General features: G+C 41.4%; 1 protein-coding gene across 6 annotated transcripts in view; it reads right to left on the bottom strand.

Annotated features, from left to right (window-relative positions):
* tanc2b (tetratricopeptide repeat, ankyrin repeat and coiled-coil containing 2b) overlaps window positions 1–21,661 on the bottom strand; it is a 162,655-nt gene that overhangs the window by 135,293 nt on the left and 5,701 nt on the right. For 5 of the 6 annotated variants that reach the window (XM_084937264.1, XM_084937266.1, XM_084937267.1 and 2 more), the window contains exon 2: window positions 8,775–8,878. The exons of the other annotated variant lie outside the window; for it this stretch is intronic. The gene's annotated coding sequence lies outside the window, so the exon portion shown is untranslated. The remainder of the gene's footprint in view (window positions 1–8,774; window positions 8,879–21,661) is intronic. 6 annotated transcript variants of the gene reach the window in all.

Here is a 21,661-nt window from a genome sequence, read left to right as displayed (position 1 = left end):
AGAGGACACAGAGAAATGTCATCAGTTCTAGTGTTAAGGCACGTTCATGTCAAGACCCCACACTCACATCCATCTTTTATATACAGTCAATGACTGTGCTCAACTTGATGCAATTAGCCAATTACAGTCAACCATGAAATGAAAGTAAAATTAAGTAAAAATTCAGAACTTCAACAAAGGCAAACATTAAGATAAAAGTTCCAAATTAATTTCATCCCTACTTTAAAAAACACAAGAAAGAAGTACTGAATATTACCCCACTACATCTGCCATGCTACGTGAGGCACCGGATATTAACTATGGGGTATGAAACACTCCAATATGTGCATAATTTCTTGGGGATGCAGTGCTGATTCATTTACACCATGACACAAAAACCTCCACTGAGTGCTGTATAAGATGACAGAGACCAAAATTAGTCATCTCTGATTGTCAGTTAGCTGAAGGTGAAGAGAAACCTGACAACGAAGGTAAAATTAAGTGTCCATCTTTATTTTTGGTATCTGCAGATAGTGCCTGTGACGTCAGGAAAACCCACAGACAGTCCATGTGTGGTATTCCACATGTCCCAGGGGTATAGGGAGAATGTTATCAGAGCTTCAGGACAAGGGTATGGTTTCAAAACCACAGGACAAGAACAGAACCGATCAATAAGGAAAGGCCATTTAACACAACAGAAGAAGAGAGACAGAGAGAGTCGTTTAGGTGTGTCAAAGGGGTACTCACGATGACATTTGGTGCTGGCAAAATTACTTTCTCCCATTTACTGAGCTTATCCACTCATAAATAAGGCAGAAAAACAGATCCAATTGTCAAAAGTGATTGTTGACAACAGCCTCTGTTTTGTTCACGTCTGGGGAAATAAGTCTGCAAATTACACTGGCGTGGATATAAACGGGGCTCCACTGAAGCAGAGACTGAGCTCGGAGAGGAATACTTTTCCTGATGAATTATGCATTGTTCCACTTTTGTATCATCATGTATGCCACCACCACGTTCATGTTCACTCTGTGAAGAACTTTTTGTCCACTGCGAATTAGCAGCACCGCTCTCTAATCACCTTTCATGTCATCCGCAGACAGTTTCTACAGGAGATGCTTTTGCAGTCAACCTGCAAACGACTGTGATTAAACAGCCAGTGTCAGATTGCAGGGACATGGTCTCCTTTTTATGTAATCAGCAACAAAATATGTAGCTTTATCACCGACTTAAAATTTAAGTTAACTTAATCCTTTTTATCCTCCAGATTGTTAAGTCCTGAGCCATCTATATACCACCACAAAAAAAAAGGCATTAGTGGGCTTCACAAGGGTAATGGTGCCTTCAAGGTTGCCATTTGTAACTATAAATCTAGCTTTGAGCAGAGAGTACAAAAGAACAGAAGGAAGTGTGGGAGGGAGAGAAAACATCTTAAATTACTTGCTCTTCCAGTTCATCCCACGGCCAGATCGCTGTCACGGGTTGGACTGACGTTTGATTGAAAGTGCAGACACGGCAAACCAAGACCCAATTAGCACGTTGGCTAGCCCCTGACCCCTGATGGCAATCTGATGACTACCAATAAATGTCTGTTAGATCCCGCCGCTATCACCGTGTGTCAATCACGTCTGGTGGCTCGGGAAGACGGAGCTGTGGTTTACTCCCACACTCGCACAGAAAAACGATCCAGGCTTCAAAGAAAATTGGACATATTTTATTTATGAACACTTTCATACACGTTGGCAGTCACGCATGTCATTTTCACTTTAGCAGCAATGCATTAAGGAGCTTTAATTGAAAGACACTTATACAGCAAGTGATTTCATTAAATGACTGATTGTTTTCTTGTGGCGTCACAATTATTTGTCTTTAGTCATTAAGACTGTTGGGTTGATGAGGATGTGCTGTGGAAATTAATGAGCTTTCACGCACAAGAAAAAGCATTTTTCCCTCTGTTTAATTGAAAATGAGGCACTGTATTATTAATGCGAATACAGCATTGTCCCTGGATGAGGTCTGCTGAACAGCCATCAGCGGTCAATAACGTATGAATGTCTCTGAATGTGGACATGTGATTCCCTACAAGCTGAGGGTGCAGAAATCTCATGTAGATGGAACCATGTAGCATCGACTCCAATCCATCCTCTCTGCTCAAAGTCACAAATCTTTCACCACGCCTTAGCATTCCACATTAGCACGCTGATGTAGGCCTTGCCAACCTCAGCAAAAGAAAAAGGTTCACCTGGAGACACACTGCACCAGCCTTACACAAACTGTCCACACTGGGTCCAGTTCTAGGTTTTTGGGGACCTTATGGACATTTTTCAGGGACTCCCTCATAATCCTTAAATCAATTAAACATACTTAATATAATTTGTTGTGCATCACAGTTTCTATTGGCTAAGCATAAATGGTCTCCATCTGTAATCATGTACTGTTTTAAATATTAGAGCACAATTTTTATAACTATTTTTTTAAAGCATCCCTTGCCATTGGGTTGCAGACACCTTTAGGTTCCCTGGCCCCTCTTTGAGAACCATGTGTTTAAAAAGTGCAATCGTGGGGCACCACTATAGCTCACTTGGTTGAGCAGGTAATCCATATGCCAATAGGCTGCAGGGGCCTGAGTTTGGTTCTGCTACAGACCATTTCCTGCGCTCTCTCCTCATTCTCCTGTCTGCTTCCAACTGTCCAACAAAGGCTTTTAAAAAATGCCCCAAAAATAAATAAAAAAAATAAATTGCCATCGCAACAGCCAGGTTGGATTCTGTGGTCGGGGGGAATAAAATAACACATTTAATACATAATTTCTGCTCCCTGTTGCTATTCCAGTGTGAGAATCTCTAATGCATTTGCAGTCATTTATTGTCCCGTGCGTTTTTTCTCGTGTGCTCTCCATCCCCTATGGCTGTCATCATATGTGAGGGGAGGAAGGCTGGAAGGTCCTTGAGGAGCATTGCTGACCCCCTAACCCTTCCAGTGTAGTCAACTAAAGGGAACTAGGGCCCTGCTGGACCAAAGCCAAGTGCCTCAGAAGAAGACAAGCACCTTGCATTGCTGTGTGGGCTGTTGAAGCACCTTGTATAACCTAAGGTTAAAAGGTGATACAAAAGAGCACACTTAGCAGTCAAGCTTATGTAATAGCCAGTGGAGCTGCTACAGAGGAAATAAAACTGCCTGCATGTTTACCTAAACCAATCCCAACCCTTAAATCAATTTCAGATCACAAACTGGTGAAGACGTAGAAAAATGTCCCTTTGCATAAATCACAATGATATCCATCACATTATCTCCTCAAGATCAGAATAAAAACAGGGTTTGTTCCTGGCTGAAATAAGCATCACTACAAATATAATCTGAACATAATTAGTCCTTGTACAGTAAAGGAAATTATTGAGAATTGCCACTGTATAAATAAAACAAAATTAAATAGTCTGTGTTATGCAATGTATGAGCTTTTTATGAACAAAAAACAACAACTTTATTATGCTTGAGTAAATAATACTCCCCATTTGCATCATTTTACTACAGCAGTAGTGATTTTGCTTGGTGTTGCAGGAATCTTTACATCTTTGCATAAAAACCTGGAAAATGTGAAAGCGTAATCTTAGCTCCGTTCATCAAAAAAAAATCACAAGCTGTTTTACAGCCTCACAAGGAAGTTTAGTTTCTGAACTTTACAAAGGAAGACTGCCAGAAAGAGAATAGCCTCAACAACGGACACTTGTTCCACAAAGTAACTGCCACATATATGGAAGTTGTGTTAGATAAGCGTTGGCTATGTGAAGATCACAGAAGTTTGGAAATCTCTCACGACCGGATGTTTTTCTCTCCTACACCGGGGAATCTTTTTCTTTCCAAAAATGCTTTTCTTTACTTATCATATCCTACCAAACTCCCCACTGAAAGACACTGAGAATGAAAGTGTAATACATTTAAAAAAGGTCAATCTACACCTTGCAACCCCGTCCAAGAGGGACCACACACACTCTGTAGGAGAGCAAATTATCTTGTAGATGCACAAAGCACAGTTGCCGCCAACTCTTTTTGTTGTTTAACACGTTCGATTCTGGGGGAGGGGCAGCAGCTGTTAGCTGAGCCCAGCTGTCAAAGATGGCTGGCATAGATGAGAGGGGAGGAGCGGATTTTGAGCAAACCTGTGCATGAATGGTCCCAAAGGAAACTCACTTTAAAAGAGTTCCCCCAACAGCCCAGATGATAACTGGATGTCTCTGTTTACCTCTGCGTCTAAAGCATATTGGCAATCCCATGCACTCATTACATCCGCTAAATACTGTGATGAAGATAAACCATGATTGACTTGGCAATGATGATGAGGTTTCGCATGAAATGTCTACATAGTCTGCATATTCTTAAAACTTTGGTCCGACTACACACCTCACCAGCATCATTTACAAGAAAAAGTCCAGATGCTCCCGTGGTCTCGTTGCACTACGTCCAAACACAGCACAACAAACTACACAGGGCAAATTGAGGTGGACTTGGGCCACTGACTGAAAAGATTATGATTTACAGGGTAGGAGTTTTTGACCCCCCCCTCATAATTTGTATGCATGAATTGAAATGAGGAAAAAAATGTTAAGGAAACTGTGGTACAGCTCAGTCTAGACTACAATGCACATTTGCTTTCATGCTGTTCACGCCATGTTATTTCTCAAACCGTACATTAGCACAAATTGAATTCTCCGTCCTTCATTTCCTGTGTTGGAGCCTGGCTAGTTCACTGCGGTCACTGTTGAGACCACTGGAAGCCGGGCAGCATTATGATGCTTAATGACACGGCTTTAAGCAGACTACGTCAGCTGTTAAAATGAAGGCTTTTAGCAACTCTAACCTGGATTTTCTCTTTGCCACTGCTACCGTGGAAGATAATAATTTCAAAGTAAGACTCAGTACTGCATGTTCTTTCATAACAAAAAATATTTTTTCTAATGAGAAATATAACCAACGATAATTCATTTACCCGTTACCATGATAGCACTCTGTCCATCATAGCTTCTGTTATTTGGACTCTGGATGACAAAAATGTCAATATATGTATGCTTGGTCTTGCAAAAATATATGTATGCTCTACTGAAAACCCAAAAACAGAAATCCTCACAGGACATAAGAATAAAAAGCCCTTTCATGTACAACTTCCAATATGCCCCCGCCCCCCGAATGAGCAATTCATTGCTCAAAGCCAATGCAGCTCCCTCCCACCTCAAACCACCGAATCCAGAGTTAACCAATGTGTCCAGCTTCAAAGCCATTGGCCTAAAATGCTTCAATGAGCTGCATGGCAATTACAGTACATTGTAGCTAACAGCATCCAAGTCAGCAGACACCCCCCCACCCCCCCGACCCCGCCAGACCAGCAGTGCAGACAATAGAGTCTAACAAAAAAACGATACTGTTGTTTTTCTTAACCTGTCCACAAGGTAAATGAAAGAGGATGAGATTTCTTACAAGTGTGTTTTTCAGCCAGGATTGTTCCTCTGCTTTTCAGCTGAAATAACCTATGCAGAGACAATTATGTAATCCCTCACCAGCTTCCCGCTTAACTATGAACGGCATTAGCTGGCAAGCATGACTAAGCTAGAGCTGTCCCAAGCACAGAGGTAAGATAGAGGGCAAGTTATCCTTTATCTATTTTCATAGGGAAACCTAAACATTAAATCCATCCAAAGTATTAGGAGCAGTGTACAGCCACCGTGTAGCACCCCAGGGAACAGGAGCTCCCAGAGGATACACATGCAAAAACAGAGAGGACACACGAACTCCACACAGAGAACTGTCCCAGTTTGAACCCAGGGAACAGTGCTGAGAACTAAGCCACCATCCTATGGGCTGTGCAGGCTGATAGATCCACCGTCACAGCACTTATTGGTTTTTAGACTTCTGTTTTAATGCTTCAAGATATGCAATTTGATCATGGCATGATGCAAGGAATCACATTCAAGAAGTCTTGATGCATGCTCAATCATCCAGGTAAGCAAATTCCAAAAAGTTGATTTTGTTCATCTGGACGTAGCGTTTTCAGTGCCAGAAACGTCACTCATCCAGGAAGTCACATGGAAGTGGTGGATCTGACTGAGAACCTAAGGAAAATATATGGCACTATGCAGAATGTTAGCTGCACTGATGGGTATCTAAACAGGTTGATAATTTACAAATTAATGTATAAGACTTGAAAAAAATGATCAACATCATAAACTCATCAGGAAAGTCAAGAATTTAATGAGAAGTAAGGTAGGTTTTGTGTTAAGGAATTTCTGACTGTTTTTCATTAACAAAAAGACAGACATGCACCAGCCCATTCACAGCAGCCAGAAAGGCATTTTATTCTTTCATTCTTTGACTATTTGGCAACCGAGGTCTGTGGTTTCTGTGTTATACTCAAGTCAAAGCAATGTTCAAGCTGGAGGAAACATATCCCCTGAACATTCAAGCTACTTGGAAAATAATCCCTGGTATTATCTGCTCATAATCTTGAATGGATTTTTGACTACAAGTACAAACACGACCCAAAGTGAAACCGTTCTGGACTTACAAACTGGAGGGAAAAAAACAAACAACAAAAAAACAAGATCAAGCCAGCGAGGGCAGCTCTCCCTAAACTTAAACAGAATTTATCTTGCAACTAAATTGGTTTGCTTCACAACTGGCTCCTAGCGTTGGCGTTTGTGGCTTTCAGTGTGTCAGATTTGACACAGCTCTCTTTCAGTAGCTGTGGGCTGTAGCTAACCACCCACACAACCCACTGGAGACCAAGCAGATTCCCTTCACCAGCTTGACAACACAGATCATTCTCATCATTGTCCCCTCGAGCACTGAGCAGACATTTATTGCCTAAAGCATGTGACTGGTCAAAATATGACTAATGCTATAGTGAGCAAGTCTATAAATGCATTTCCTTTACTGTAAAAATGAGCTGAGGCTTATAGAAAACTACTGAAGCTACTAGAATATAGTGCAAACCACCAACACCTACAGTTTCCAGAGGGTTAACACCACATCACTTTGGATGACATGCACAATTGAAGCACTAGAAGCCAGCATTTTATGCGCCCGGAGATGTTGTCATATTTCTGCATCTTCGCACCAGTGACCAACGCGGGAGCTGCCACGCAACGTCAATCACAAACTGACAGGTCCGCGCTGATGGCCAAAGGGGGACAAAGCAGCCTTCCTCTGGTCCAAGCCCTGAGATTTGTGCATTTTTGACTTGTTTACCAAGATGGGCGTCCAGAAGAGGGTAAATCTAAAAGATTTATGCATATAAATCAAATCAACCGCTCAAACAAAGAAATTCCTTCACACGCTAAAATGTGAGTAATTCAGACCTTTGCAGCAGTTTATGATTATAATTTACGCCAGCTCCTAAACAGCACTCGCAGACTGTGTCCCTTTTGTACAGTCCCAGCTTTACAGCCGAGGAATCTCTGAGGAAGAAGAAAAGAGCCAGTGTCATGCGGTCAGAAGGCATTTTAGTCAGACAAAAATTTGTGTCAGCACTTTCTGCAAGGGAGCGAGAGGCCAGCGTTCAGAGCTGTTAGCCTCTTTCTCAGAGGAGAGCCAGGGTTTAATGGGACTACTCTTCCACTCCATTTGCCTGCTCACATCTTGCAGGCCACAGCTGCATACATGTGAGCCAGTGACTGTCGCTCTGCATACCTCTCTGCAGCCTGGGAGCTCCTGAACCCACTTTAACAGCTGACAGAAGTCGTTCGTCTTCAGGCGCACACTTGAACATCGAAACGGACTACGGACAAAACGTGCGTGGATGAGACAACACTTCGTCCTGGTAATAAGACTGCAGAGGTCGCTGACAAATTACGCATTTTCGTACCTCCTTACCGGCCCTCGAAATTATCGCCCCACATCCTCATGCTGCTGTGTGGGTTATGTTTTTTCTGACTGTGAACACACCAGAAGGTCTTGCTCTGACTTTGGATCCATTTCAGACCCAAACAACAATTTCATGGCTGCCTGGTCTCAAAGTAATTACATATGGCCTCAAGCCGGAGCATCGATCAGTACCCGGGACACTTCTGAAAAATAAGACTATTTTTGATAGACAGCTTCTTTAAGAGAAGACAGCACCTCTACCGTATGGGCTATGGAAATTCACAGTGAAAAAGAAGCAGGCTCTATGTTTCATGCATTTATTTCCTGTTGACAGAGTTTTCCGAGTTAACTCACATTCCCAACTCCCGTCTCCATGTTCAACTACAAAATCTTTAAATAATACAAATTTGAAAGAAACAATTTGCTAGAATTAGCATCCCGTATATAGCAGCTTGAAATATAGTTCCACTTAAACAAGCAAGCTGATAACTCCCAGTTTAGCCCTCTAAACCAAGGGTGTCAAACAAAGGTCTACAATCTGGCCCACAGGACAGTTTTGGAAAATGTGAAGGAGGGCATAATTTTGCACTTTTAATTTATTTATTTATTTTGTAGTTTTACAGCTTTTCCTCCTGATAAAGACCTCCCCCATGGCAATACCACAACAGAGTAAACAAATGGGGAAAACAAGTTCCTGTTTTTTGAGGCCACAGTCATTTTTTTAAGAAACATGCTCTGTATACTAACAAAAGCTTTCGGCTTTATAATTACAGGACAGTTTTTGTTCTCATTTTGTGGCCTACTTACACATTGCAAGCTTAACAACATATCTACTGTTCTGTGAGTGTTCCTATACCTCAGGACTTTTCTGTGGTGCATCTGTAGGTGTAAAAAGGTCCCAGCTACACACCGGTTCCTGTGCCATGAAACTTAAGAAGACTCACCATGAGCAGACAACAAATCCGGCTTTGAGGGCAGCAAGGCGCTACATTTCGCTGGGCTGAACCACAGTCCCAAACCCTCTCCAGAGGGGACACCCAGCAGCTCTCTACAAAGGCAATAACAGTGAAATAAAACACTTTAAGGTGAGCAATGAACTGAAAGGGCCTTGTATTGACACACAGGAGAAACAGCAGACACTATTTGACATCCGACTCAGTGGAGTGGCAAGTCCACAGAGTGAACAGCCTGACCTGTCACTGTTCACTCTGCTGTGGATCTTTTTCCAACAGAGAACACAAACAGCTTTCGGGGCTACAAGGGCTGATTGTTAGGGCGGACTGGGACAGCAGACAGTTGTCATATTCCACAGAGGGTGGAATCTGACATAAAGTACTGCTTTGAAAGTTGTGATGTAGAGGCTCTAAGTAGTCTGACCGAAAGTCTGATTATGTCATTAGATGTTGAGTTAAGGACGGGGGAGAGAGGGACTGAAATATCTGTGTGGGTGATGTTAGCAGGCATGTGATTAACACGAAAATGAGTGGGAACCGGAGAGATGTAAATGTGAACGGCTATTGTTTGGCTGCTCCCAATGTCGAGCATTTAAATTAACATCTTTAATACACACAGGCCACCCAGTGGTAACATTACATTACATCACATACTGCGCCCCCCTTAATGCTCATAAGTAATCTTCGGCAGCATTTATTAGCTACAGGGGACCCACTGAGCTCATTCCAACTTCATATTTTTATTTTACACTCTACAAAAGTATCCCTGCATGATTCACAGTTTAAAATAATACTTATGCATCTCTAACGGGGACTTGATGCAGCCTCTCACCTCATCCACTGTCTGAAATCCCCCCCCCAACCCTTTAACCCGAGACAGCATGAAAAAGGTGGACCACATTTGGGAGTGTCAAGCATGGGGTAGACATGAGAGAGAAACTGAGGACAAAACATTCATAATGCCCTGGATAATCATTTTAAACACTCAGCGTAACCAAATTTTGCAAATGTTAACTTTTTCTTCCCTTAACATGACCTAAAATGAGCGTCCAGAGGTGTTTTTGCAACCTCAGGTATTTCCCCCTAGTGGCCATTAAAAACAAACAAAACAACAAAAAACTGACCGCCTGGCAACCGCCTAACAACCGTCTGTCGCTATGGAAAAATGAGTACTCCCCAACCAGTTGCGATCAGTTGCTGAATGCTACTGTGATATCATCTACCAAGCTTCCAGCAACGCAAGCCTAAAGACCGGTTTAATGACCCCTCTGTGAGCACCAGTTGCTATGGGAAAAGCTGTATTCCCTGAGCAGCTGGTGAGTGGTTACAAGAGGTTGTTTGCCGTTCGTAAATGAAACTGGTTACAAAGAGATATATGTTGCCGCGCACATAAACCTCACAATTACTTTGGTTGCTAAGCAGATTGACACAGTGACCTATAGTTTGCATGGAACTACACTTGTCTGTAAACACCAACTACACCCTATGAGGTAGTGAAACTGTTTAAGTTATGCCTTACTGCTACACCTTTACTTTGAAGGTGAACTTTCTCCATTTCCTGTTTTGTGTCGCACCTTTTTTTAAAGTTTCTCTACTGTTTGGTGATTGGTTAATGAGTGTTTGCGAACACTAGTGTCATCCATGCACCATGGGTGACCAAAGAAAGGAGGTTTTTGGAACTCCCCTGTATTTTTTCACCAATTTCACTTACACCAACCTCTAGGAAACTCTTAAAGCTGGCTGGAAAATACACGTTTTCCCCTCGGTCTGTGTAACTGAGGCCTAAACCAACTTTCTTCTGCTTTACTGGTCTAGCAAGTGGCAAGGATTTCTGTGTTCTGGTAGAGCTGTGTGCCAGAGATGCCCAGAGTTGAAATTGATGCCATATGAAGCCAAGAGTATAAAAAACCTGTCAGAAACCAAACATTTAGAGCAGCCTGAAGCCTATGCTATTGGCTTACAGGGCTTAGTTGTGCATATCCTGACCTCATTAGAAACACTGATCATGATTAATCTGAGCACCCACCATTACATCAGTATATATATATAGGACAGAAAATAAGGAAAGGCATAATAGAGCCAATTTAAAGTTGCACTGGCCCATAGAGATTTTCGGGGACTTTTTATATTAAGACAGCAGCAGTGAGAAGACAGAAAGTCGGGGGTGGGGTTGTCACATGCAGCAAATGCAACATAGCAGAAATGCTCCCAGTTTATACATGGGATGTGCACTGTACCAAAAAAGCTACATGGAATCATATTCAATAGCAACTTAACTAGCACACACTTTTGGAGAGAGGACATTACTTGCACCAGTTTTTGTGAAACAAATATTTCCCTAAAAGCTTCCAGTGTATTTTAATATATTCATTCAAGCTTTCTGAAGTCCCCATTTCAACTCTCACATCTCCCTCTGCCATCCTCCAGAGTCAATGTAGATAAATTTCCCACATCAACTAAGAAAAAGAAACAGAAGGTCATTTCTGCACAAAAGACAGAAAAGAATACGGCAACACAGTAATCAAGTTTTCTCAAGGGTGTCACACAGAGTTTGAATACTTTTTTTCCCATTTTCTAATTATAGTTTGCACATTGCTCTCTGTAGGAGACACTTTATAAGACTTAATCTGTTTTACACCAACTTGCCAACACATTAATTAAGCTGAGCAAACCAAAAGTCAAAATAAATGACAGCAGGAATCATGAGAGGCAGTAAGAATAACTCCATCATTCTGAGTTAGACGCTTAGAAATATTTTTGTTCTGGGATTTGCAGGCTTAGAGGGGAAATCTAAATAACGTCTGTGATGCTATGCTTGGGGTAACATTTGACTTTTTTAATTGAAAGCAAACATGAAATGTCTGTGAGAGCCCACATCGTGATCTTTAAATAAAATGTCATCTCCTCTATCAAACACTATTTTTTTAACTGCAATTTTTCTTACTGTGAATTTCTCTGACATAACATTTCCAAAGAGATCTGGTTATGCGAGTTTAGTGCGTATGCAAGTGAAACAGTCTGCAGAACTACAGCTAATGGTTCGGGGTTAGAGAGAGCTAGCAGAAGCCATAGAAAGCCACTCCCCTGGTCACTCCAATCCAGAAGGGTCACATTGTTTGGGCAGCTGCCCCCCAGCAGATGATGATTAGAAGAGAAAGAAGGGCGAAACACGTCCCTGTGCTGCTTGTCTGGTTTAGAAAGATACAGATTGTTGCGGCTAAGCCTGGTGCACCAAATGAAAAAAACATCCACAGAAATCCTAATCATCTGGCAGAATAAAAAGTAAATTCTCTTTTGTCTGCTGGGCTTCTGTGTTATTAGCCGAACAGGCCAAGAAATAAGATCAAAACAAATTATGTGACCAACACACTAAGTCCCCATTTCACTGATAAATAAGGCATTTAAGCTTTCCCTCTCATCTCCTCCTCAAAGGCCATGAGTGTTTCAGCTTTCATGTAATACAAATGCCTCTGTGTAAAGGCTAGCACTTCATTTATGCCTTTTCAAGCTAACATCATGAAGAAGCCACTGTTCTGTCCAATTTGAGAAACGGGTACTCAAACAAACTTGCCTGCAGCTACACGCTCAGAGAGTAGGGTCGTTTGGCCCCGATCGCATTTTCTATTTCTGAGATATCTAGGACATAAAACATATGATAACCTAACATCACTTACAAATATTTAAATAAATCACCAATTAAAATTAGTAAAAAACAATCAAGACAGGTGATGGAGAGAATAAGCAATGCAAACTAATATGGTGGGCTCTTTAATTACACGCTGTAGACTAATTTAGAGTAAACTTGGTACAGTTATTAATTTTATGCCCCCGACTCAGGCCACATAAGAGGCAATGAAATTCAAATTAGTTTTAGAAATAGAAACAAACAAACTTTTTAAAAATAACAAGAATTTTTTCAATCCATTATAGGTGAGATGCACGGTATCAAAGCATAGGAAGCTATTTTTGGCTGCTCCCTTGCCACTAGGGGTCACCGCAGCAGGTAGCTCCACCTGTTTGATTTGGCAGAGTTTGATGCAAGACGCCCATCCTGACATAAACCCCACAGGGATTTGTGTCTCTGGCTGGTATCGACCGAGCGACCTTTCACTTGTCAAGCGAAAGGTCGCTGGCAGCTGGAAAACTGTAGTAGCATTCAGTAAAGGTATTCAGGGTGTCCCACTTTATCACTTGTAATTCACAAAGAGCCAATCAAGAGCTGAACCAGGAAACATATGAGCAAATTTACTCATTATATGATGTAAGTAAGTGTAATTAAATCTAAGTGTAAGTAAAGCTGCAATGTTATCAAACCTTGCATAAGTATAGCAGAAGTTTACCTGCAATGGGCAAGAGGTGTTTTAAACCTCATTTTGGGCCAAAGTAACTAAAGTCTTTTCTTGGAATTAAACTTAGGGAATTCTCCCCATTCATTTAGATAGCCTTGGTCCTGTTTACATGAAATAACTGCCTGAAGAGGTTATCAAGATGGCTGCTGAGTGTCTTCTGCTTCTAGAGTGGCATCTTTGCAAACCTCGGTCATGTCATTAGCAAACACTGTTAGCAAACACTGTTACCGCACAGCATGCAGCCTCCTCAGCTTACATGCTGCTGTGCATAATGAACTTAATGAACACAGGACACCTGTCCACATAGCAGTTACACCCGTCCACCATCTGCATAAATTTAACCAACACTTTTCAACTTTTGCTACCACTGGTCAGTGTTTAAAAGACCTTGGTGAATTCTAATGTGGTACAGTTGTAACAAGTCAGTCTGTGAAGCGCACAGTGGAAACATTTAGGAACCACTGATTCAGCCACATAAAGCCACTGAGGTGCATAAAAGTCGCCAACGCTGTTGACTCAATTAGTGCAGAGTTCCAAACCAGCTCTCGGTGTTGCCAAAGAGCTCTTGTAGGTGCAACGTGCAGGTGATTTATAGGTACAAAAATCCAACATGACCACATAGGCTTTGTATCCAAAAGTACTTCATCACCTGCTCTCACCCACCATACTGCAAAAATAAAAAGCATCAGAGACAATGTTGCTGCTGCCTACTGCAAGTCAGGCCCATTAGTCTTTTATCTACAACTTCTAACATAAATCTACTCTCATCAGAAGACAACAAGGCATTTCCCCTGAAATGGATGTGTAAGTGCTGCACAGTTGCTTTTTCCCCCCATTACTTTTCCGAGACCAAAATGCAATTTCTAAAGTGACAGTCTGGCCTTTAATCCTAAACTGGCGCAGCACTCTTTCCAACACTCACCTTCTTCAGCATCCTTTAAGCACAGATGACCTTTATTCCCAGGCCCAAAATGAGAAATGGTGCCTCTTGTGCCGAGATTTCAGCTCATTAAAACATGTTGCTAATGCTGCCTTGTGGGGAGCCATCAGAGAGAGGCTTAAAAGCACTTTATGCCATCCAAGCACAAAGGTTTTGGACTGCTTTGTCAGAAGAGCCAAAACTAGATATACAAGTATAAGCTGTAAAACAACATAAACACCTCAAGCACCTACTTAAGAAATCAGCTGCTTATGTGCTTAACGTTTTATCACAGGAAACAAAAATAGAACATCTGAACAGCAGCTCGGCAGGTGTGCTGCGCTTTGAGTTGGAGGTACATGCTCGAATGACAATGTTTCATGCCTTTATCGAATCACGCTGAATTAAGAGACATCAAGTTTAAAATGCTACGAACCTCCTAAACAAACACATGCCATCTGCTGGTCTACACTCAGCAAAGCTTGAAAAGTCTGCAACAGCTATTTTGAGCTTCATCTTATGCAGCGTTAATCAAGATGAATGAAACGTTTAAGCAAACACAGTCTGTAAGCCGTCCTGGCAGAAGAGCTGGAGCCTCCACAGCATGGCGAATGGGATGTGGTTAGGCAGCTGGCTTAAAGCATTGCCCAGGATTAGCTCCTTTCTTAGAATTCATCTCATTACCGCAGTTACATCTCATAAAAGGGTGGGTGATGAAGAAATATTACTCAGTTGCTAATATTGCAGCTAAAGTAGAGCCCCCTGTGAAATTTGTTTCCGCCTCTCTTTTTATATCTAGACACCAGACATACACGTGGAGGAAGCATAAAGACTGACAGTCCAAAGCAAGAACATGAATGAGCAGAGTTACTGCTAATTTTCTCAGCTTTTAATGGCTCTCCAGCCTGAAAATAAACATGAAAAAGCACAGTGTATATATAATGTGACTCACAGGAAACACTGACCGTGTCACTAGCCAACTTCTGTGTCGTTACCTCTGTGACTCCACGTTAAAAATGTATGCTTCAAGGCCTTCTGTGTCTTGTTTGCTTAATGAAGACAAGACATAATATAGTTTCCTTGGAACTGGCATTAACACTCTGTGGGGTTTTCAGCTGGATATCAATTAGAGGCTCATTAGACGTTTAGAGACGGCAGTCTCTCTGGCTTCCTGTCGCCCACTGTGAAAGTAGCTGACCCTAACCTTGAGGGAAGGCTGGTTCCCTGTGTCCTTTCAGCCCTGGATAAAGAGCCATCAAGGAACTGCGTAAGCCATGCTTCCTTTAAATCTTGCCAATCAGAAATCACATCGCTTAAAATTAGAAACATGTGGCTGTGAGACGTAAATGGGAAAAGCAACGATTTTGCTTGTCCAAACAACATGAATCAACTAGTTAGGCTATCGCATATTCTACAGACATCTAATAACTGATCATAGTGCCCAATATTGGTGTGATATCAGGATTAGCATATCTGCTTATCCACTTTGTTAGTACGGTTTCGGCTGCTCAGGAACAGAAATAGTAAGTCTTGTCGATCACATGACACAGACTCAGTGCAAATAGACATGGTCAAGATAATCTAAGGAAGTTCAAACCAAGCATCAGAATGGGGAAGAAAGGTAATTTGACTGACTTTGAACGTGGAGTTAGTGCCAGATGGGATAACAGAGAAAATATCCAGTGAGTGGCAGACCTCTGGGTCCGCCTTGTTGATGCCAGAGGTCAGCATGCAGTGCTACATGTACAGATTGTTGAGAGTGTTGCGATGTAAAGTGTTCGACGCAAAGAGAAATGCATTTAGTGCAGTCTGCGCGCTGTGTATTTGCATGTTCACTCATCCAGGCACATGCAGCTTCTCTTTATCCATGTGTAGTTTGGGGCAGAGGTGATGTGGAGTATTTTTAGACACACTCGGGGGGGGACTGTGTGTCCTGACTGCTAACACAATGAGCCCTCATGCCTGAACAAGGACATATTTTGGAGACTGGAGGCTAAAGCAGTAGACCACTCCCCTACCTTGAAAACAAGCCACTTTTTATTAAAATGAGCTCCAGCGTTCTGTAAAGAAGGTCATTTATTGGTTAACTCACAATATTTCGCTTTATCACACAAGCACAGATTCTTTAAATACAGAGTTAGATTAGCTTGCATTCTACTTACATTACTCTAAGTTTTGAAAAGAATACAGAGTGGTAGAAGCATGCCCCAGTAGAGCCAGAGCTGAGACTTTTCATTGCAAAGGACAAGCCCATGCAGCTGCAGGGATTGTGGTCAGTAAACTAACATTTGCATGAACTGAGAAAAAATCTTTTTGATCTGCAGGTGCTTTCCTTTCTCAAATTCATGTACACAAAGTGTGCGTGGCTTACCCATGTTGGTCTCAGTAAAACACAATAGTTTAGCTTAAAGGAGTCTTAAAAATAGCCTGCACGCTGTGCCACGTAGCATTACAGGGCTCCACACTGACAGTAAGCAGAGAAAGGGCCACTTCACTTAGCTACGAGTCCTTCAATCAACAGTTGCTGCTTGAAGGCAGTACATTCAATATACTCAGTCAAGCATTATGTCTACAAAATTGCTTCTTTTGAAAACTTATACTGTACTTTAACATTTTTTATGCAGTTATTGCAACAGAAATCTGTACAAGTTCAAACTACTACCTTGAAATGCTTTTGTGGGGTAATAGTTTCCAGTGCCAGCCTTCCTGTGTACTCAATTAAAGCTCAAACAGATGCATTTTTATTCTACTTGTACTTAGTAAAATACCATGACCACAAGTTCAACAATGTTTAGTTTAGCCTACTTTATTTACTGGAATTTAAACTTTCTTGCACAATTCACCTTTTTTACCATCAAGTGCCTCATAGTTCAAGTGACGACGATGATCACAATGATTTATCCCACTATAACCTGTAGATCGATAAAGATACAAAAAATTACCATTGGATTACTGGAACAGCATCAATATCATGATGTCCCATCGTAGGCAGCGGGAGCCCGGAATGTCTGCAAGCAATCAGCAGTTAAGATGGGCACACACTGGAAGCAATTTGATAGTTGCACATCACTCTGAAGCTCAAGGCTGGTCACTCGTGGACATTCCAGGCTCCAGTTGCCGGGTAATCCTCTAATGTATTTGCTTCCAGGATATTTATCAATCTCACCGCAACAGTTACTTTGCTTGTAGTCACAGAATGTCATTTACTTAAATGCTTTCTGATTGCCACATTGCTGCGAAACACTTCCAGTATGTACTTGACTTTAATTTTCTCTTCTTCCCTGTAATACAAGTATTTTCCTGGGTATCAGTAACAAGTTTGACATTCAAGTATCATTGAAGCCCCAATTACTGCACACAAGCTGATGGATCTCAGTTGAGCAGGTAGAACTGCCTTGTTCTTTTCTTTTTAAAACTTATGTACATTTTTTCAAGCTGCATGTAATCTATTTTTAATCAACTTAAGCCAGGCAAGCCTCTGGGTTTGTGATACACTAGCAAAAATATATTTTCTTTTTTTGGCACTCTTTGGTGCTGCATTCAGAAAAAAAATCATTAGGGATTTGTTTTGATCTCGCATTCTGCAATTGTTCTAATCACTGTTGATTATATATTGGTCAAAAATATTCAATATTTATAACTGGAAAAAAAGGGGGAAAACATGAATGGTACACAGTCCTCCACAGAGACCAATGTGTAAAGAAATTCATAAGCATCTTTTTTCCCCAGGCTTCATCGCTCTACCGGGTTTCATAAAAATTGTCGAGGCAATTTTTGCTTAATCTGACAGTAAAAATAGACGAATCCCACTGAATGTACACCTTGTGTCATTCAATTTTATATTGAATCAGACTGTAGGACATTGAGACAAACCCAGAAGCTGGACTGGAAACCTGAAGACTTGTTTACTGGAAAGAAATTATAGGGATTTGGTGACACAAAATAGGCAAACCAGAAAATACAATAGAATAGCCTGCTTACTGCTGATAAGAAACTAATGTCATCAACTCACAGGAATGTGTAAATACTCAAAATATCCATGGTACACCAACTGATTTAGCACGCCAGAGGTCAGGGTTCAGCAACTTAATCTCATTCTTGAGAGATTTAAGGTCACATGAAATGCTTTGAGAATAAACGTCCACTATTGTCCTTTAAACAGGGGTTGACAAATTCGTTTAAATGCTACTAAAGTTAGAGCAGTACAGACTAGGGCTAAAGTGCAGTAGAATGTGGTCAGAAGCCAAATCAAAGTCCAAAACGTTCTGGGATTCAACCCATAAAAATGTGTCTGAAAGCACCCCTTTAAGGTTATTTTGTGCCTTCTGAAGCACCTCTAGTGCTTCTATTCATCCGCCCAACAAGGCCTACCAATGACTCTTGGGTCCATGTTCTGATCTGCTAAGATAATCTTCAATATTAAACTTTGATATTTAGCACAGATGTTGATATTTACTTTCTGGACAAGTTTGAGGTCCGCGCTGTGCAGATGTACATGTGGTAAGAAAGAGACTTCCATGGACAGCAACAGGACATGCAAAAGTAACGCTGGAAGACATGCAGAGGTGCACAGGAAGTTGATCTTTAAGAGGAGACCAACTGCATTTAAATAAGGATGCTTTCTTTATTTGTCGTGCTTTCGGATGTATGATAAGCACTGACATGAAAGATCTTTATCAGAGCATAAAAAAAAAGATGCTTCTGTAGTTGTCAAGCACAGCGGTTCCACCATGTTAAACACTCGTCACACGTAGCAGAGTACGAACACAGCTGAGCAGACAGTGGTGCAGCGTCACCATGGCAAAAAACAATGGCATTTTCACTTTCACTACAACCTTAACCACCTGTACATATGTATTTATACAACATGTATAACAATTAGAGAATTGGTATCTGTATCAAGATTGAGATGGGTTCTGGTTGCTCTGTATTTTCTCCAGCCACTGGAATTCTTTTCCTTACTGTATTTTATTCATTGTAGTTCCTAAATACAAAGGGTATCATTGACAACAATTCTGTCTCTGGACTCTCAACAATGCTACTTTTCATAAAAATCCTATTCTCTACACTCCTACTCTTATCGTCACACCCTGCTTTAGCACACAAAGCAAGTGAAGGCAGCTGTATTAACAACAAGGAGCCCACTATATTCCACAGACACAAAAATGCCTGGAAAATTATAATGAACTTAACCCATTAATGGCTCTTCTCATCACAAAGCTGAGGCACATCTCCCCACACAGAACAACACTGGAGCTATTTAGATTCGACAGAGCACTAGTGTTTCTTTGACAACCTCACACCAGACCACATATCACAACACAAAGCCTTGGCAGCCACATTGTCAATGTACAAACATTAAGTAGGTGACATGGCGCTCACCCCTATTTGTCTTGTTTTGAACCCCGCGATGGATGGCAAAGACCCCCGTGATCGTCTAACAGTTACGCAAGCTGCTGTCAGCGACGGACTCAAGGTAGAGGAGTTACAACGCCTGGATGATGATGTGTTTGCCGTGTGTGCACAGAAGGTGACAGAGTGAAGACGCTAAAACTAAACATCTTTGGAGTGAGGGGCTAGAGGTCACGGGTTGCTCCTGACAACATTTAAAAGTCGAAGCTGCTGGCATTATGCTGTAGCTGTTGTTCCAGCTATGAGACAAGGCTTTCAAGCCTGATAAATACTCTGTCATTCATCTGCCATCAGCAGCTGGGGCCGAGTCAAGCAGCTGCTTAATAGGCTAACAGGGATCTTTGGTTCCCAGGTGGAAGTTTGAGTGGCAGACTGATTGGATACAGCCACACATCCAATCTTTGTTATCTAGAAGCCTGACCATCATGGCAGAACCAGGTAATGTAACGTAATCTAAGAGGTAGCAGACATAAAAGAATGCATGTGCTTCTTAAGCTTGACCAGTAAGAAATGATTAACTTGATTTCATTAAGGTTGCAATGCAGAAATAAGCTCAAAGACTCCAGTGACAGCAGCAACTGCCAGTATGATATATATCTGTGCAAACTACAGGGAGAGCAGCAGAAATGACTTCCCACACATCCCAGCACAGGCTTCTGGTCTTGGGCCATATTCATTCTAATACATCACTCTGAACAGGTTGTTACACGTCAGCATCTTTCAGACTTTAAAGGCCATTTACAGACACTTCTCTACATTCACACTGAGCCGCCAAAACACCAGAACAACACTGAAATTCTTCTGCAGGAAATTTACTGGCACCCATGAGGCTTTCCACTACGTCCAAATTGTTTTAATTTACTGTTTACGCTGCAAACACAGTGTGCCAACAAGCCAATTCTCATTATGATGATGACTGTGATTATTAGAAGTAGCTAGCTCTGATGTTTGGCTCCCATCGGTAGATGCTTTGCCCACACAGACTGTGACCTCGACATAGGATTATTTGTGCATTTATTATTTACTATATTTTTTTTAAGTAAGTCAACAACGAAAAAGGATGTAGGCTTTGGTAGGGAAACAAAGAAAACTGTAGAAGAGGGTATGAATGTCTGACTCCACAAGCAGCCATTTATCCCCATTATCTGTACTTATTTGAAACAGCAAATGTTGTCATACACCTTCTCTTCTGAGACGTGCATAGTTACCACAGTGCTGTAAGTGTATGGTAAAAATCAACTAGGGCAAATAAACAAATTCTTCTTTTAGATGCACAAAATACAACATTGAAAGCTGAATATGCATTGCATCAATATTTATTGATTTATTGTTACGAAACCATAACCGATTGCATCCACTGCAGAAAAAAAGCACTTCGATCCAGCTGTGATTTTGGTTTCGGCGGGCTGAAAGAGCAATGAGCGAAAAACATGTTTGAGAAATACAGACAGTCTTACAAGCACCGTTCTTTGAATCTATTCTGTTTTGACTGTTATGAAACTGTAGACCTGTTTTAATACAAAATACATTTCCCAAAATACTACCGCGCTGCCGTTGTGGTTTCGCTGAAATAGTTCTTCTGCAGTAACAAAGCCACAGAAATCGACTGTATGCCGTTTGTGGCTGTTTGTGACAAATAAGAGCGCAGAAGTGCTTGATCTTCGACTGCAGCAACAGAGTCGACTCCTAAGACAAAATTTAGGAATTTTCTATTCAAAGCCAGAGTGTGAGTACACTTGTACTTTTCGCTGTTAAATTACAATAAAGTAGCAGGATTCAACCCCTACGTACAACTGCTGTACTTTTATTTTTGTGTTGTAAAATATAACTGCGTGTCTTTGTGTATGTACTTTGGCGTCTGTTTCTTTTCTTTCTTTACACGATATCAAATCTGTCAGAACCCCCCTTCTCTTTGCGCCGCGTGTTTATGGGAACGCTGTTGTGATCAATGTTTTAACAACGACATCGACGATGAACACAGAGCTGTTTAATCGCTGCTCTGCCCCACTGCTAGCTAAATCTTCACGCTGTTCTCAGACATAAGAACACAGAAAACATTACATATCCAACCGGTCCAGATTGTAAATAACTGAAATACCTGTCACAACATTTCTGCTGTTCTTCTCTTCTTGTATAAAGTCCTCAAAGACAAGCCATTATAGTATCATATTATCCCAACGAAGCACTTCACTCTCAGA

The sequence above is a fragment of the Perissodus microlepis genome, chromosome 8, assembly GCF_051167445.1.
Source record: "Perissodus microlepis isolate ML-2025 ecotype Zambia chromosome 8, ASM5116744v1, whole genome shotgun sequence".
Taxonomy (NCBI): Eukaryota; Metazoa; Chordata; class Actinopteri; order Cichliformes; family Cichlidae; genus Perissodus; species Perissodus microlepis.
Note: the sequence above shows the minus strand (reverse complement) of the source record. Positions and strands in the feature narration are given on the sequence as shown.